At 37.9% G+C, this 16,081-nt stretch overlaps 1 long non-coding RNA gene across 1 annotated transcript in view; it reads right to left on the reverse strand.

Annotated features, from left to right (window-relative positions):
- LOC122183668 overlaps positions 1-16,081 on the reverse strand; it is a 37,387-nt gene that overhangs the window by 5,349 nt on the left and 15,957 nt on the right. Inside the window, exons 4-5 of the long non-coding RNA XR_006180323.1 lie at positions 13,632-13,835; positions 1,469-1,610 (exon numbers count right to left, since the gene is read on the reverse strand). This is a non-coding gene — a long non-coding RNA (uncharacterized LOC122183668). The remainder of the gene's footprint in view (positions 1-1,468; positions 1,611-13,631; positions 13,836-16,081) is intronic.

Raw genomic sequence — 16,081 nt, forward strand, 5'->3', positions numbered from 1 at the left:
ATGGACCCAGCAACTGTAATACAGTTTTTCTCTTGAAATACAGCTATGTAGTTATTACATATTTTTTTCTATAAGCTTGTCTTTGTCATAAAAGCATATAAGCTATATTTCACATATGTACACATTTTTATAAGTGTACATTTTACACATTTATTTTCCATGCTTATATACATAGCTGTTTTTCCTATGATTTTATCCATTTGCTTCTGTAACCATTTTGTAAGTTCTTTATGGAAAACTTGTTCTTGGTCAGAAATTCTGTGAAACTTAGACTAAGGGAAATGTACTCCACTAAAATGCACCATGTGGCATCACCTATGAGGATTTACAGATGTACACTTAGGAAAGATTGATTCAGGCAAGTTCAAATCTGTTAGGTGCTTAAGATTGTGAGTAAGAACTGCAGAGAATATGGATGACTGAAAGGTAGCGTGTGTCAGGTTGAACTCTTGTTGCCTGGTATCAGTTCAGATTAATTCTGATGAGAACATGAGTAAAGAACATGTAGGTGATCAGAGGAGAGCCTGTACTGCTGGAGAAGATTAAAGTAGCGAGGTACACTAAGATCAATTAAATGAAGGCTGAGATGCAACTTCTATGAATAGGCCAGTGGGGGTTAAAAGAAGCTGCGAGATTTGCTGTTAAATACAAATACGAATGGATATCATCTGGTTGTTAATGAGCTTCAGGAGAAGCTTGACAAAGGGATGTGACCATGAGAACTCTCCAGCAGCCATCCCACAAGAGCATGGGGACAGGGTAAGTAAGAAAACAACCTCAGAGGCTGGTTAATATGGAGCTTGCTCAATTCTCAAGTGGGATTTGGGCAAGAAATTCAGTGCTCAGAGGGTCCCTGCTAGTGCTGTGCTGTGAAAATGAAAGGAAAGGGAAAAGGAAAAAGGGAAAAGGAAAAAAGGAAAAAGGAAATAATCTCTGAATGTTTAATATTCAGAAGAAAAAAAATAGGAAGAGTTACTAAAAGTGATGATTTTAAACAATTCCCATCAAAATATTCCCCCCAAATATTTTGATCACTATTAAATGGTTTTGCAGTAGAAAACTCGCACTGTTTTTCTAATGGCTCAAGGCAGAAGCAGGCAGGACGTTTGGAAAGGACTTGAATATTTATGCCTCGCTGCCGCTGCTTGACCTCCTCCAGAGAAGGGAGGGCATGCTTGGATTAGTCTTCATGTTTGTGGTGATTAAACAGCTCCTGGTCTCACCTCTTGCTGAATCCTAATGAAATATGATATGTTGTCTGTTTGCTAGATATTAACAGGAAAATATTCTGTTTTCCCATCTACAGATGTTTGCCAAAAGGGAGATCACAGTTCTCCTTTCTAATGCAGGCCTTGCAAGGTCTAGCACTAGGCAAGGACACTTGGGCACTGAAATAGTTTCTTGGAGTCTCTAATGGTTCTTCTGTATACGATAAGTTTAAGTAAATATCTGCTGCCAGGTTTCTTACCTTAGACCAGCTGCATACACCAGATGCTCTAGTTAGTTGACCGTATCAGAATCTTTCTGTAAAAATTTCTTTTGTAGAAGAAAATCTCCTTTCCAGGAAAAGGCTGTTGGGAAAGCCATAGTTGATTTGAAGTGTCTTCTCCCTGTGTTGTTAAAATACAGTGTTAGCTAAAAAAGTTTTAATCAATTTCATTTTTATCAGCAATCTGAAAAATCATTGTGATTTACTAAAAATATGGTATTTTTGGAAATCCTTTTGTATGAAGAATGTTGTGGTTTTGAATTTTCATCCAAGAGCTGGATTAATTTCTTTTCTGAAAACATAAAATATGTGATGGGAAGGGATTTCCATTTTCTACCCAGCCATGACATTTAGTGGTATTATTAAAATTAGTTATTTTCATTCCTTTTATGTAGAACCATTCATAAATATTGTACGTTGTAGCAAGTTGAGTTTGGGCCTACACACAAGCTAGTTTATACAGAGTAAGGCAGTCAAAACCAGAATCTGACTTTTGCAAAGTATGTATGTGTGTGTGTATGTGTATATATACATATACATATATATACATATATACATGCATGTATATACACATACAATGAATTTGTATGAAAATATAATTACAGGACAGGTCAGAATATGTTAAAAATCAATTTTTAATGATCAAAGACCCAAACTAAAATAATTCAATGCATGTAAATATTCCAGTTTTCAGAATTGCTACCAAGTAACATAAAGCAAATCATACAATCAAAACATGGCCCTCACTCTTCAAGATGCTAAAGGCCACCCGGCCCAGTCATTAGGTAGATATAAGTTATGTATAACATGGGAGTTTGCTGCTAATTGTTAGAGGTCAATTACAAATTAATCCAGCATCCTGATAAAATAATCTTCAATTTTCAAGACTCTGATTTTTATTACTCCTTCAACATGTGAAAGGAAAAAAGAATTTTCCATTGCATTGACCTGGACCTTGTAAATAAATAGCACAAAGGAATGGCTTGGAAATGAAATTCTTAACATTGTCAATATGACCTAGAGAAGGGACACCGGTGTTGGTACAGGTTTTGGTGTTTATATCATTCACTGGACCTACTATAGATCAGGAGCTGGTGCTACCAAGCTTGGTGCCCAGCAAAGAAGAAGTTGAGAAAACTGCTGAAGATCAATCAGCTTTAGATGGCCAACCAACTTTCTGGAGTTGTGAGCAGTGCAGAAAAGCCATTTGTTCATAGGGAAGGTGTAAATCTGACAGCAGTTCTTCAGGTAATAATGTCAATAGTTCCCAGAATATAGAGAAAATATTTTTGTCAGACACTATAATGCCCCTTACATTTGCGAAAGGAAGATACATCGAACGATTTGAGCTGTAGCATCCCCGATTCATAGAATCATAGAATGGCCTGGGTTGAAAAGGAGCACAATGCTCATCTTGTTCCAACCCCCCCTGCTATGTGTAGGGTCACCAACCAGCAGACCAGGCTGCTCAGAGCCACATCCAGCCTGGCCTTGAATGCCTCCAGGGATGGAGCATCCCCAGCCTCCTTGGGTAAACTGTTCCAGTGTGACAACACCCTCTGGGTGAAAAACTTCCTCCTAATACTTAAAGAACTTCCTCCTAATATCTAAATTCAGATTCAGTCTCTAACATCCCCATACATACGTATTTTAATTGTCCTAACTTTTGCTGCAACCTAAATGAGGGGGAAAAAAAAATCAGTCCCATCACTTACAGATCATGAATTAGAAAAGTGATTATTTTCCTTTAGAGAAGATACCTACTGAAAAATGGTGACATTATGCTCTTTTCAAATGGATGCTGTGGCTTTTATAGATGCTCTTGGTACAATCCATTTCTGTGAACTGCATGTTAGAAGGCTTTACCACTCCATTATAGAGATAAGTGCTATGACTGGGCTGGGAACATGTGCCTTGGTGCCACAGCATCTTTTGGATTGCATTGCCTAGGTACAAGGGAGAATAGCTGCAGTTAAGCTTAAAGTTAGGTGAGAAGGAATGATAGGATTGCTCCTGCCTGGAAGTGAAAATCTGAGGGCTCTGAGCACAGAAGGTACACAACGGGAAAGAAATTTGTCCTGTGAAAAGGAGTCAGGGATTTGCAATCCCATCCAACCACCTACTGACAGCAATGTTTCAAACCTATCTCTTTGTCTCTGTGTATTCCTGTGTTTCTCTGATATAATGCAAACTTTCTTTGTATATAATCCAAATCCAAGCTATAAAATCACATATTTGGCTCACATTAAAAATTGCCTGAGGAAGCCATGTTACTCTTTTTAAAAGTAATAACTTTTTAAAAAGTAGAATTGCATTATTATTCTTTGACTTATTCATAGTTAATAATCAGTTAATAATTAATTCAACTCCAAAGCTGACATTTTTACACTCTGTTTTCAGTAATATTAAAGTGTAGTGCAGCCCACACAACTTAGATGAAATATTTCATGTAATATCAGCTTTTTGGCAGCCATTGGATTTGTGTACCCATCAAAACTGCATCTTCTGAGAAGAGAAAGAATTAAGAAAAAGTCATTTATCCAATAATTCTGTAACTATTGATTTCAGTGTAAACCCCTTCCTCTTTATAAGATTAATTTTGTTCTTCCCATGTCCCACAGAAAAATCTTGTGCCCAGAGAAAAGCTGCTATGAAAGGGATACAAATGAATCTACTTAGATAATTGTAATTCCAGTCAGACACTGGCACCATCGAGTTCATGTTTTATCATAACGGACCAATTTATAAGATGTAGCCATCAGTCTAAAGAGTACAACACAGCACTTAGACCCCAATACTGCAACGAAGACAGAGGTGGCTCTAGTCAAGGAGAGCACACCTGGGTCTTTACTCGAGATCTTCAAACAAGCTGGAGTTTTTGTGATGTAACAATAACAGCATTTGCAAAAGCCTCGTAGTTCTAGCATTCAACATATATTTATCCATAAAATGAGCACTTTGGGCCCCCTTCAGCCCATTAATAGTGGGTTTGGAGGGATAAAAAAGAAAGAGAACATGGAATCCTGAATGCTGCCATTGATGATGCCTACCCTACATTTGAGAAGCAACATCAAATAAAAACCACACCAGTTTCATGTGTTTTGTAGTAGAATTGCCACAAAAGGATTCCCCCCCCCCCCCCTTTTTTCTAATCAAAGACTGATTAATTAATTCTCATTATCTCCATCTCTGTCACAAAGATAGCATGGTGACGCTGTCAGAAAGCTGCTGTAATTTGCCTTGGGCATGGCTGTAATTTGGTGGTGGTTGAAGTGATCACTTGTGTTTTAGTAGGTCCCATCATCCCCACGCCCACAGAAAAATGCTCACAGGCAGAAGACGTGTACCCAAGTACAACAGAAATAGGTGACAAAAGCAGAATGAGCCTCACCCTGAGCAACCCTCAAAAGAGCAGAGCAAATAAACCATGGCCTCCTGCTTCCACAACAGCACCAAAGGCAGATTCAGACCAAGTTAGGACAGAAACCAGTCTAAAAAACAAAACAAAAAAAATCCTCTTTCAAAGATTGTTGAGGGAAAACTTGTATGCAGCAGCTGCTATTGGGGCAGAGGGAAGACTGAAAAAAAAAGCCTCTCCTAGAAGACTTGCAGAGCAGCAGCCTGCTAAATGTGACCACATCAGGAAACAGTCCTCACCGCAGCTTCATCAGGATGAGCTGAGACAACACCATAAATGTGGGAGACCAGTAGGACCAAGTGTTACTGGCAGCGTGCAGTACAAACTGAAAGCATCCATAGACAATTGAAACCACATTGCATGAATCCTCCTCAAATCACAAGGTTAATGCAGATCCAGCTTTCAACTCAGTGAGCTACATAAACCAGATGAGGTACAGCGAACAATGGCTCATGCGGGTGTCCCAGTTTCCACCAACAATGTTAGCCACATTGGTGGTGACTCAATTTGTTTCCATCATATGCTCTTTAGAGTCGCCTCTGGCGGCTTGAATTTTCATACTCCTTTTCCAAATGAACATTATCCAATTGCAGCAAGAGGAGTTGGCACCCAGCAAAAGGCATGTGAAGCTCCATTTTCATAACATACTAAATGACACAGGGTTTAAGGGTTACTCCTCTTCCTCTTGACCCTTATGGCTCAGATTAGGAGTTCAGCTCAGAGCATGATATCTTCCTATGCCGTCGTACAGTAAAGCAAAAGGAGTCAGCAATATCCAAATAACCATATATAACATTTAAAAAAATAGCCTGGTTTGGAAAAAATGAATAGTTATCCTATGTGTATATATACCTGCCTTTTATATGGCCTTGTACTACATCTTCTTTAGTGAAGAAGAAGCAAAACAGAAGAAATAACATAAATCTACATCTGACCTCCGTGAAAAGATCGTCTTTCTCAGTGTAACATACTGTAACATGAAGTTTGCTCTCCCAGCATTATTTGTTTAATAGAAATATTTTCCATACCACCTGGTTCTGGCAGAAAGTCAGAATTTGCATTTATATGAGGTAGTTTATCAAATACAACATACAGAAGTCTGTTAAGTACACATTGCATTTTGTTTGTGAGAAAATCTGTTTGTATTTAATGTAGTTTTTAAATTAACCTTAATGAAAGCTTCTGAAAATTGTTGTTCTAAGCATTTGAAATATGCAACAAGAACTAGTGGAAGACATAAACATGTTTTCCATTATATGTTATCAGATAGTCCAAAATTACTACAAAAAAGAACGTGGGACTATGTTAAATTAGAAAGATAAGCAAGCATTTAGTTAAAAGGCAAAGGTCTTTAGAAGAATAAAGCATCTGACAGTTAACCCCAAAGTCTTACTATCTCCTACTAAGAGGAGTACAGCACTTGCAGAATACAGTAGGGTGTTTTAACCACATCCACAGCTCAGATGAAACACAGGGCATGTTTCACAGAAATCCCGTGCTGGGTGTTTGTTCCAGCCAATATTTATAGAGTAGTTGCATTCCCATGGTCATTTTGAAGATCTTACTAAAAGAGTATCAAATGTGATTTGCCCACAGCTCTATCTTTTGGAAAGAACCAACCTAAAAACCCAACCTTTATAAATGGCCTTAGTATACATAATCCCTTCAATTATCAAAATACTATTTTCAGTTGTCCTCTGCTGTTTGCTGATTTAATTTTCTCCCGTAGCATAAGACAGCCTGTTTTCAGTTGATAGTTACACTGGTGGCTTCAGAAAGAACATAACATCCAAAGGAAAAAAAACTTCGATGTTATGACTTTTTTTTCCAGCCTTTCCTCATATATCAGATTAAATCTTTTATAAAAGAATAAGGTGATAACCTGGAAAATTGCCAAACAAGGACAGGTATCAACAGGACATTTAACCTATGTGATCAGTGAGATTAGAGGGAAGCAGTAGCTAAGTAGCTTTATGATGAGTTGTTGGGACAAAAATAATTCAAATAATAGCAATAAAAGTATCACTGGTAGTGATCAAGTAAGGGAAGGAAAATCTGACTAATGACTTTGTTTTACTATTCTGGTAACCCTTTGCATAAAGAAAACTCAGTAAAATCAGGTTTTAATCAGGGTGATATTTTTCTGGAAACTCTTTCTTCCCAACACATTCTGGCACTTAACCAGTGTTTGAATAACATTCCCACAGTAAGTTTTGAGTCAAACTTCTTTTTCACGAGCAACTGCTCTGGAAAACAGGAAAATCGAAGAGCTTTTCTCAGAAAGTCATTACTTTTCTGAGAGATATATAAAAAGGCAAATACTCAGTTATCTGGTTATATAGTCACAGATTACAAAACAGAAAATGTTAAGTTCTACAAGAATCCATCCAGCAAGAACCTAGCCATAAGTATAAGCTCTCATTGACATGCTGCTGTGAAGGTGACCAAGATGTGTCTTCGTTACAGACCATTTGCACACATTGAGATTCAGACTAAGTCTGCATCTATTCACACAGATCACCTTCAGTAAGCATCTGAGATTTCTCCCTGACTCCATTTAATTTGTATCCTCTCACTATTGTGTTGGAAAATTGGGGTATTTTTGGTTTTCTTTTGGAGCATAAAAGGGGCAGGGCAATCTAGCTGTCATCTGGGTGGTGGAATACTGGAATCCTGTTTTGGATCATGTTCTCAGTCTCTAGTTTAAAGGGAATGATTTCCTATAACTGAACTACAGATCACTGTGCTTGTAGGGTGGTCACAGAACACCAGCTCTGCTTTGCATTAAAAGTGGAATTTTTAATAGCTGAGAGGAAAAAGAAAGAAGAACTGAAAAGTTGTGATATGAAAATTTTGCAGTAGGGACTATTCCTAAATACTATGCCATCTCATTGACTACACCAACTCACTGATTTCCAAGGTTTCTACAGTCCTTTCCAGCCAGATCAGACTAAACGCAGAACATTCGGGAGAGTCAGCCTCCCACAACCCTTCACCCCGTGGCTTCCCTTGTATTTCTGTGAGACTGTTAACCAGCCACCTCAGCCATGAGAAGCCTAATGAGTTCTTTGATTACCCTACAACTTGCAATTTTCATGTAAAGGGCACAGAAACCCCAACATGTTTTCACACGTTTCATGTTTGTGGCTTCATAAATGGGAACCGGGAAGGTTTAAGAACTTGACTGCATTTTCTGTGTTTGCTGGCTGCAGTCCATTGATGGGATGGGGGATGTTGACTTCTCGGGTGCTGCGAGGAACAGAGCTGTTGTAGGAATGCTGAGAAGCCAGTCTGGGTGAGGGGAAGACCTCAGAACAATAGTAGAGAGCTCGAGGACATCTTCCATTAATAAGAAAGTTCTTGGTGTACATAATAGCCACACTTATGAAAGTTTTCTCAGCCTTTCCTTAATAGCTAAAGGAGAGTCTTTTTAGGTTTTTTATTTTGAGAGATGGAATGAACAGAATGTGCACAGTCTTTGGACATGATGGGGAGAGAGATGGAACTGTGCATTTGTGCCTAGGCCAAAAAATAATTAAGGCAATAATACACTGCAAAGGAGTATGTTATGAAACTCCTTAAGGAGGACTTTTAGCCAGATACAACTGATGACAAATATTTTTTTGCATTAATAGCCCTAACAGGCAGTATTGTAAATAGCTATAAGAATTTATAAATGGTATTTTAGGGCATCATTCTGGTTGTTTTTTATGTGTTAATATATTACACATTTGGTTTAAGAAGATACTGAACGCTGTCTGATGCCAGATTGTGAAAAATAGCATGAGTGGAGGTTTAGGGCAACTTTGGAAAGATCTGGGGTTGCACCATGAAAGCCAAATAATGTAAGTTTGTTGTAATGGGATAAATATACCTTTGAAAAACACTAGAGCTACAGGGTCACGGGCCGTGACACAGAAGGGATGCAGAGGGTCTCTGGAGCAGGAAACTATTTGGCAACCTTTCCGCCTTAGCTGGCTGGGAGCAGTGAGAAGCTAATTTAGTCAGTGGGTAGGAGAGGCAGCTCTCAGAAAAGAGTTGGGAAACCAAAGGCGGCCGCACTGAACTATCAAGAAATGCATTTTGAAAGTTATTATGTAACATTACGGTCAAAACTGAAGATAAGAGGCTGATGCATCACAGCATTAGTGAAGTCAGTGTTAATATGTTTGCATAGATAAGGAAGATTTGGCGTAGTATACAGGCATAAAAATGAGGAGCCAACATTAGCTGAAACTGAGCTGAAAGCACCACTGCCAAGAGATGTAATTCTTGTCTTCATCTCCTGGAATATCAAGGTTTCTATAGTTTACAAACATATGGGTTTTCAAAGCTATTACAACTGTGACATCGATTTAGAAGCTACAAATAGGCAAGAGGTTAAGATTAGAGCTGGCCAGGAATTTTTGTACAAAACAGAATTTTGCGTTTTAGCCAGGATTAGTTAAGATAACTGAGCTTTACAACATCATACTGCCAGGTGAAAAAATGACTCACTTGACAAGCTCAGTGCAGCTGGGATTGAGTACTTCTGAATTGTGTTTTCACATAAACATTCACAAAGCGTTGTCATTGTTAAGAAAAATATGCACTAAGGAGAATTGTACCTTCAAATTGTTCAGGCAAGGGAGGGCACTTTGGGAGCCACTGCTTTCCTTGGATTTCACAAAGCGTTGAGGTGGCTCTGGCTTCTCTGCACAACAGGACAGCTTAACCCTTTATGTCATACCCAGGGTCTGGAATAACCCGTGCTTTTGAAAAAGGTCATCAATATTAAAGAACAAATGTTCTACATCAAAACATATCTAAAATTAGCATCAGAAAAAAAAATCAAAACCAAATCAAATCTTGCTTCATCGGAAATTTCTCCTTTGGGCATGAAACCAGTAGCCAAATATTATAATAAAAAGGAGCAAAAGGAACAACCAGATAATAGACAAGCAGACAAAAGGGAAAAAATAAACGATACCACGCAGTGGACGTTTTTGCACAAAAAAGCTCTGTCACAGAAAGTGTAAAAGCAGACAGAGAAGCAATGCAATCCTTTACCCAATCACTACGTGCTCAATCAAAGAATTCTGAACTTCAGCGGAATTCACTTAGACACTGGGGATTAAATGGGCAAAAACCTAGATTACAAATCAAAGAGCACCGAATAGCGCTTGTATATGTTCTGCTTATGAAAGCTGCTTAATGATTAAAGTCATCTATGCTTAAAAAAAGAAATAAAAAACACGGAAAAGCAAAACTGTTGAGGTCTGAGAGCATGTCTCTGGATTGACAGGTCATAGGTTAAATCCAGATGAGGGTCACTCAAGCCTGGTGTTAGTCTAAATGAGTACAACATTAATGCCGAAAAATCCTCGCGATGAGCTCACCACCTGTCTGCTGCAGAAATCCGACCATCCAGGCTCAGTTGAAACTTGATGTTTACTTGCATTTACAGTACTTGCATGCTGCTAACTAGAGAGAATGAAGTTAGTAATCTGGCTTTTGATTTCAATCACTTCGTCTATCCTTAATATACTTTTGTCTACTGCCATATAAAAAGGCTCTGTTTTTCACTGCAAATACGACAGGATGCTCGTACTTCAGGACTTCCATTTCAGTGAGATTTTAAATGTTGGAAAACAGACAGGAAGCTTCCTTTAAAAGAAAAATCGTATTTAGAAGATGTTCATCTTGAATCGAAACAAGAGAAATCTGGGAAAGATAAGGGAGAATTTGGGTAAACTATAAATTGGCAGTCATAGGTAGGCTGATAATACTGACATTAGGTCCTGATCCCAAATCCAAAAAATACCCTGTTGATACAGAACTGAGCCTTGAAAAGCATCAGAGGGTTAAAGTAACCAACACTTATAGGAAAGAGGAATAGATCACTTGCTACACATATTCCATTATATTTTAAAAACTTGTAGGGTTGATGTGAGCTTGTTATCATTCATTAAAAGATAAAAATTGCTGCAAAAGGTAGATATTTTGCAAGTATATAGCAGCTAATCTCAGACCTCTAATAGATTTAACCTTGTATATTCATAGATATTTAAAGTGTTATGGTTTGAAGGTCATCTCCTCTGTCTTACAGTGAAAGGAAAGCAAAGAAAGGAATAAAAATTAGACAGAATTAATTCTTCAAAAAGTTTTTACAAATCAAAACCCCGCAGTTTCACACAGAGAACAAAAGAAGCATATTAAACACCAAAGTTTATCAAGACAAATTAGGTCCCAGTTTCAAATTTTCTTTAATCTTTTGCATCTGAACGTTTTTTTGCCTCATGCTGTTTTCCCTAGTTAAATGTTAAAATGAATTCTAGCCAATACCATTGACTTCCTCCCTTAAAAATATTGAGACACATAATAAAAAATTAATTACTTCCCCTAATTTCCGTGTGATTCTTTAAAAAGATGTAAAATTCATTTAAAGTAAGTGGTGACTTTGTCTTTGAAGATCACGACAATTAACATGGATCAAAGCTTAGGTTCTGTAACGATGATAGCTTATTAGCATAATGAAATTAACTTAGAGACAAGAATCTTTAATAGGTACAACAAAAACGCTTTAATAATACTTGAAGAAAATTATGTATTTGCTAGAAGTACAACAGTTTCAGACTTTCTATCCAATTAATAAGTTGTTAATTAACTCCTTTTCCAAACAATGTGCACTTTAAGTTAACATCTGCCCATTGGATAACACTTTCCTGTGGTATTTTTTTTTTTTTTTTAATATGTTGTAGAACTGCCTCACTCTTTAACTGGGAATTCCTTGTAGGACTATTCTTATACTAGGGAAACAGGACCCAAATATAGTAATACGCTTTCTGTATCTAACCAATTAAATAAAGGAGAAGGCTTATTTCAAAGATGAGGAGAAGGAGTGGGTAATTCCTTAATTATGGCTGCATTGTTTGTGGCAGTGCTTAGTTTCAGATTTCTTTGCATTTTCAATAGAAATTATTTTCTGCAGTTTGTATGTCTCCGTAAAATGGCTCTCTGCTGACTAGTGCCATATATGGACTTGACTTGGGAGCAATTTTCATATTTTTTTCAAATATCTATTTATAGCTCTGTGTTACAAGATTTTACAGCCTTATTTATAAGATTGTAAATCAATAACTATTGTTTTTAAAGATATGGAGAAGGAGGGTTGCTCACAAAAAAAAAAAAAATTAAAACAGAGCCGCATGTATAAAAATAGTATTTTCATAGTATTTGTAGCGTTGAATAATAAGGGCTTTCAGGACTTTAATTTTTAATTACAATGACACATTTTTGTTTTAGGGGCTTCTGCCTGCATAGTGGCTTGGGGATCAAGAATTTCACAGAGCATTTTGCTTTTTGCAAGTGGATTTGGAGAACATGCGGGACTGCGCAGAATGGAGAGGGTTCAAAGCCTCAGCACGAAATGTTCAGGCCAGCGATGGAACAATTAAATAGGTCTTATTTGAAACAAATGAGTTATTATATTCTATCAGGTCAAGGATCCACGTTTTAATAAATCCCTAATTACAGTATCTTTTCATTTAATCTGGCAAATTCTAAGCAAGTTAAGAATTTATGAGTTGGAATCGGCAATAAAAAATATGCCCGTCTCCTAGTCCACTCAAGGCCACACAGGTTGATCTCGTTTTGAGTAACAAGGAAGTCAGGAATGTATCTTCTAAAAAGGGCACTGTGACATTTTGTTTTTGCAGAAAAAAAAAAAAAACAAATCTGGAAATTCTTATTTCCCTCTTTTCAGAGATAACAAGCAAACAAAAGCTGCGCAAGAATAAGAACGTTTCTGAGGTCATCCTACACCTTGGAGAACTCTTCTACCACAAACCTAAGAGTACAACTTTTTGTGCAACATCCAGCTGAAATTCTTCTATCCAGCTGCTGCTGGCTATGGTTATGTTTTCCATTTCTGATCCAGCACAGCTCTGTACAGTCCCACATTATAGTCACCTCTGAAATGAGATCAAAATGAGTCCTGATACAGAGCAGAGTGTAGGTAAGATCTGGGGTGCACCGTGAGTACCAATGGTGTCCACACAGCGCCAAGGCAGTATGGAGAGTCATGTAGTCCTCAAGGAGTTGCATGCCTTCACGTGGCATTTTTACCACTGGCATTAAAAGGTTGATTACCACTTCGAGTATATCTCCTTTAGCCACAGCCACACCTTAGCTCCTTTGGAACAACATCCTCATGAGTAAAAACTAACCAACACTCAGCAAATGAACATAGTGAGCAGCACTATCCACCAAGACCATCATCTTTAGGGTGGAAATGAGATACAATTATTAACTCACATGGAAAGTGCATAATCATGAGATTAAGCTTAGAAAACCACTGTTTTCTGCTCATAGATAGACAATGCCACTCTGTTGTCTCTTTGATGGGCACAAATACGTAAAGTTCTGGTTATTACAACTATAGCTAGTTTTTGATTGCTTACTTCTTGCAGAAGTTTATTTTGTCATAAATCAGAATAGATCTCTGTCCGTTTTTTCTTTTCTAAATTTCTCCTAAAATGTCAAAAGCTAAAAAAACCTTGTTTGGAAAGAGAAAAATAAAAGAAGAGCAAGAGCTGTGCAATGCAGCATGTCTAGGGATTTGGAAGTGGCTGCCTGTGGCCTGCTGCAGGCCACGTGCTACTCACTAATAACAAGTAAACAAGTGGAACATCATGAGAGGTGGCAGTTGTGACTATCATTTTGCTCAACCATTCCCAGGTGTACCTTGTTCCTGGAGCAGTTTTGACACTGAAATTGCTTCTGGACCAGTAATATGAAGCCCTCTGTAACTGGTGGGTTCCTCTTGGAGTATGCTAACTCAGCACTGGGAGAATTTAGAATCATTTCTTTGAGAAGTCCCCATCACTGACTGGTGCAGGTGGCTGAGCTCTGTAGAAACTAAATCCACAGGCTCACAGAAGAATCTGCCTGGAAAAAAAAAAAAGAAAAAAAAAAAGACATTTCCTTTTAATGACTTGCTTTTGGCAAATCAGGATTTTGGGGGGTAAAATGTTTCCAGATTGTAAATCCATCAGATAATTCCTCATTTGCAAGTTCCTTGGTATCATATTCCAAGAAACATGATATTACCTTGGCTGGGAAGTACAGTCAAAAGAGCATCATCACCTACTTCTTTGCTTTCCTGCAAACTTCCATAGCCTACCAATTTTTCCTTGGATGATTCCCAAGCAAGAAAAGGTCTTTCTCCTTGCTTATGAAACTCAGGGTCTGAACTGCACAGGATGCCATGAGTACAAGCCAGAAACATTGAAGGTTCCTTTAAATAAGACATTACATGCTTTATGAGAGTAAAAAAAGGCAGCTCATCTTTGAAATGTACTTATTGTTTCAAATTTTGAGCCAAACTTCTCAAACTATCCATAACTTCAGGTTACAGATAAGGTATTTCTAGAGCTTTACTGGTGGTTGACATAATGCCAGAAGACACTAAATTCTCATTTTTAAGTGAATGACCACTGCACTGAGCTGCCAACTGAGAGCTTCCTTTAAAGTAAAAAAAAAAATGACGCTGATAAACGCATCAGTTTAAAGATAATCAATACGCTTCCATTGTTTATGATTGTATTTATGTTTATTTTCTTGCCCAGCTTCTGCTTCTAGTGAGCATTCCTGCCTATATTTTTCTTGATTTTAAAATAGAATACGCTATGATTAAATCACAAGTATGCATGCAACACATTCAGTCAGCATAACGCCCTGGAAATATGCGATTTGGTGGGTAACGTGGTGGTGCAGCAGGTTTCACAAATGATATGACAGTTTTCTTTACCAATACTATTCCAAACTATATCTATAGAATAAAATACTATATATTCTAGGCCTATTTTTAATTGATTATTCCCTCTGAAATAACACCCTTCCTTGTTCACGTGGTTTTATTTCCAGCTTTACATGATGTCTCTGTTTTGTCCTGGGTTTGGATTTCCCTGGATGGCCCTGTTGCTGTTTCTTTCTATTTGCAGAATTATTTATGTTTCGCAATTCTATTTTATACTATCCTCATTGCGTGGATAACATAAGTACAGGTTTCCTTGTCTCTAGCCTCACAGCTAAGCAAAAAATCTTCTCCCCTTCTTTCCCATTTCCCACCTGGCTGCAGTGATTCCCACTTGCTACAGACATTCACTGCATCGTTGTTGAGAGGCATCAACAGAAACCACAATTATGAGGTGGGAAAACACAAGCAGGTGAAAAAGAAATATATTCCCTCTGTACTGTGCCTCTTGTGGGAGTATTTATCTTTTGTTTTTGTTTTTTCCTTTTAGAGTAGCGCATGTCATACAGATAGCAGACACAGTAGTTGAACCACAAAATACAGCGACCTGAGGACCACATACCGCTAAAACCACATAGAAGGCTCAAGAAGAGGTCATAATATAGGAATTTTCACCTTTTTCAATTCCTGTTGCTTCAAAACCAAATTTACTTCTAGATTTGGATAATCACCCACTAAACTCCACTTTTTAAAACCACATGGCTCAGTCATTACCTTTACTTCCATCAGCAAGTTGAACTTCAGTTTCTAGCTAGGATAGTACAGACAAACTGGCCCAAAGCAAAGGATAAGCACAGCACTGGACTGACCCCCAGTTATTTTGACTGTGCTCACTGCTTGCATTTGTACTCTCTCCATATGCTGTTGTACACAACTAAAACTTCAGCAAGTCAAAGATCTTACACAGCTTTAGGAAAATTACATCACAGGTTAAGAAAAATCCAAATCTAGAACCTAAAGCATGGTGGAAGTACTGTACATTAAAATTGTTGAAAAATCAGAAAAGAGAGCATAAATCTGAAAGTAAGATTCTGGTATTGAAGCAAAGCTGCAAACGTCTCAGAATTACAGTTTAAATTTTGGGTGGTCCTGTGTGGAGCCAGGAGTTGGACTCAACAGTCCTTGTAAGCCCCTTCCAACTCAGGATTCAATGAACATGTGATCTAGCACTAGCAAAGGCTGCCCAGAGAGATTATGGAGTCTGCTCCCTGGAGATCTTTATAAGCTATCTGGGCATGGTCCTGGCCACCCTGATTGAGAAGGACTTGGACCAGAGGGACCCAAATGTTTCAGCTATCCTGATATTCTGTGCTCTCCAGAAATATTGCCTGTTTCCTTTCCTTTCCTTTCCTTTCCTTTCCTTTCCTTTCCTTTCCTT

This window comes from Lagopus leucura, unplaced genomic scaffold (assembly GCF_019238085.1).
Source record: "Lagopus leucura isolate 7727_CA_CO unplaced genomic scaffold, USGS_WTPT01 Super-Scaffold_100019, whole genome shotgun sequence".
NCBI lineage: Eukaryota > Metazoa > Chordata > Aves > Galliformes > Phasianidae > Lagopus > Lagopus leucura.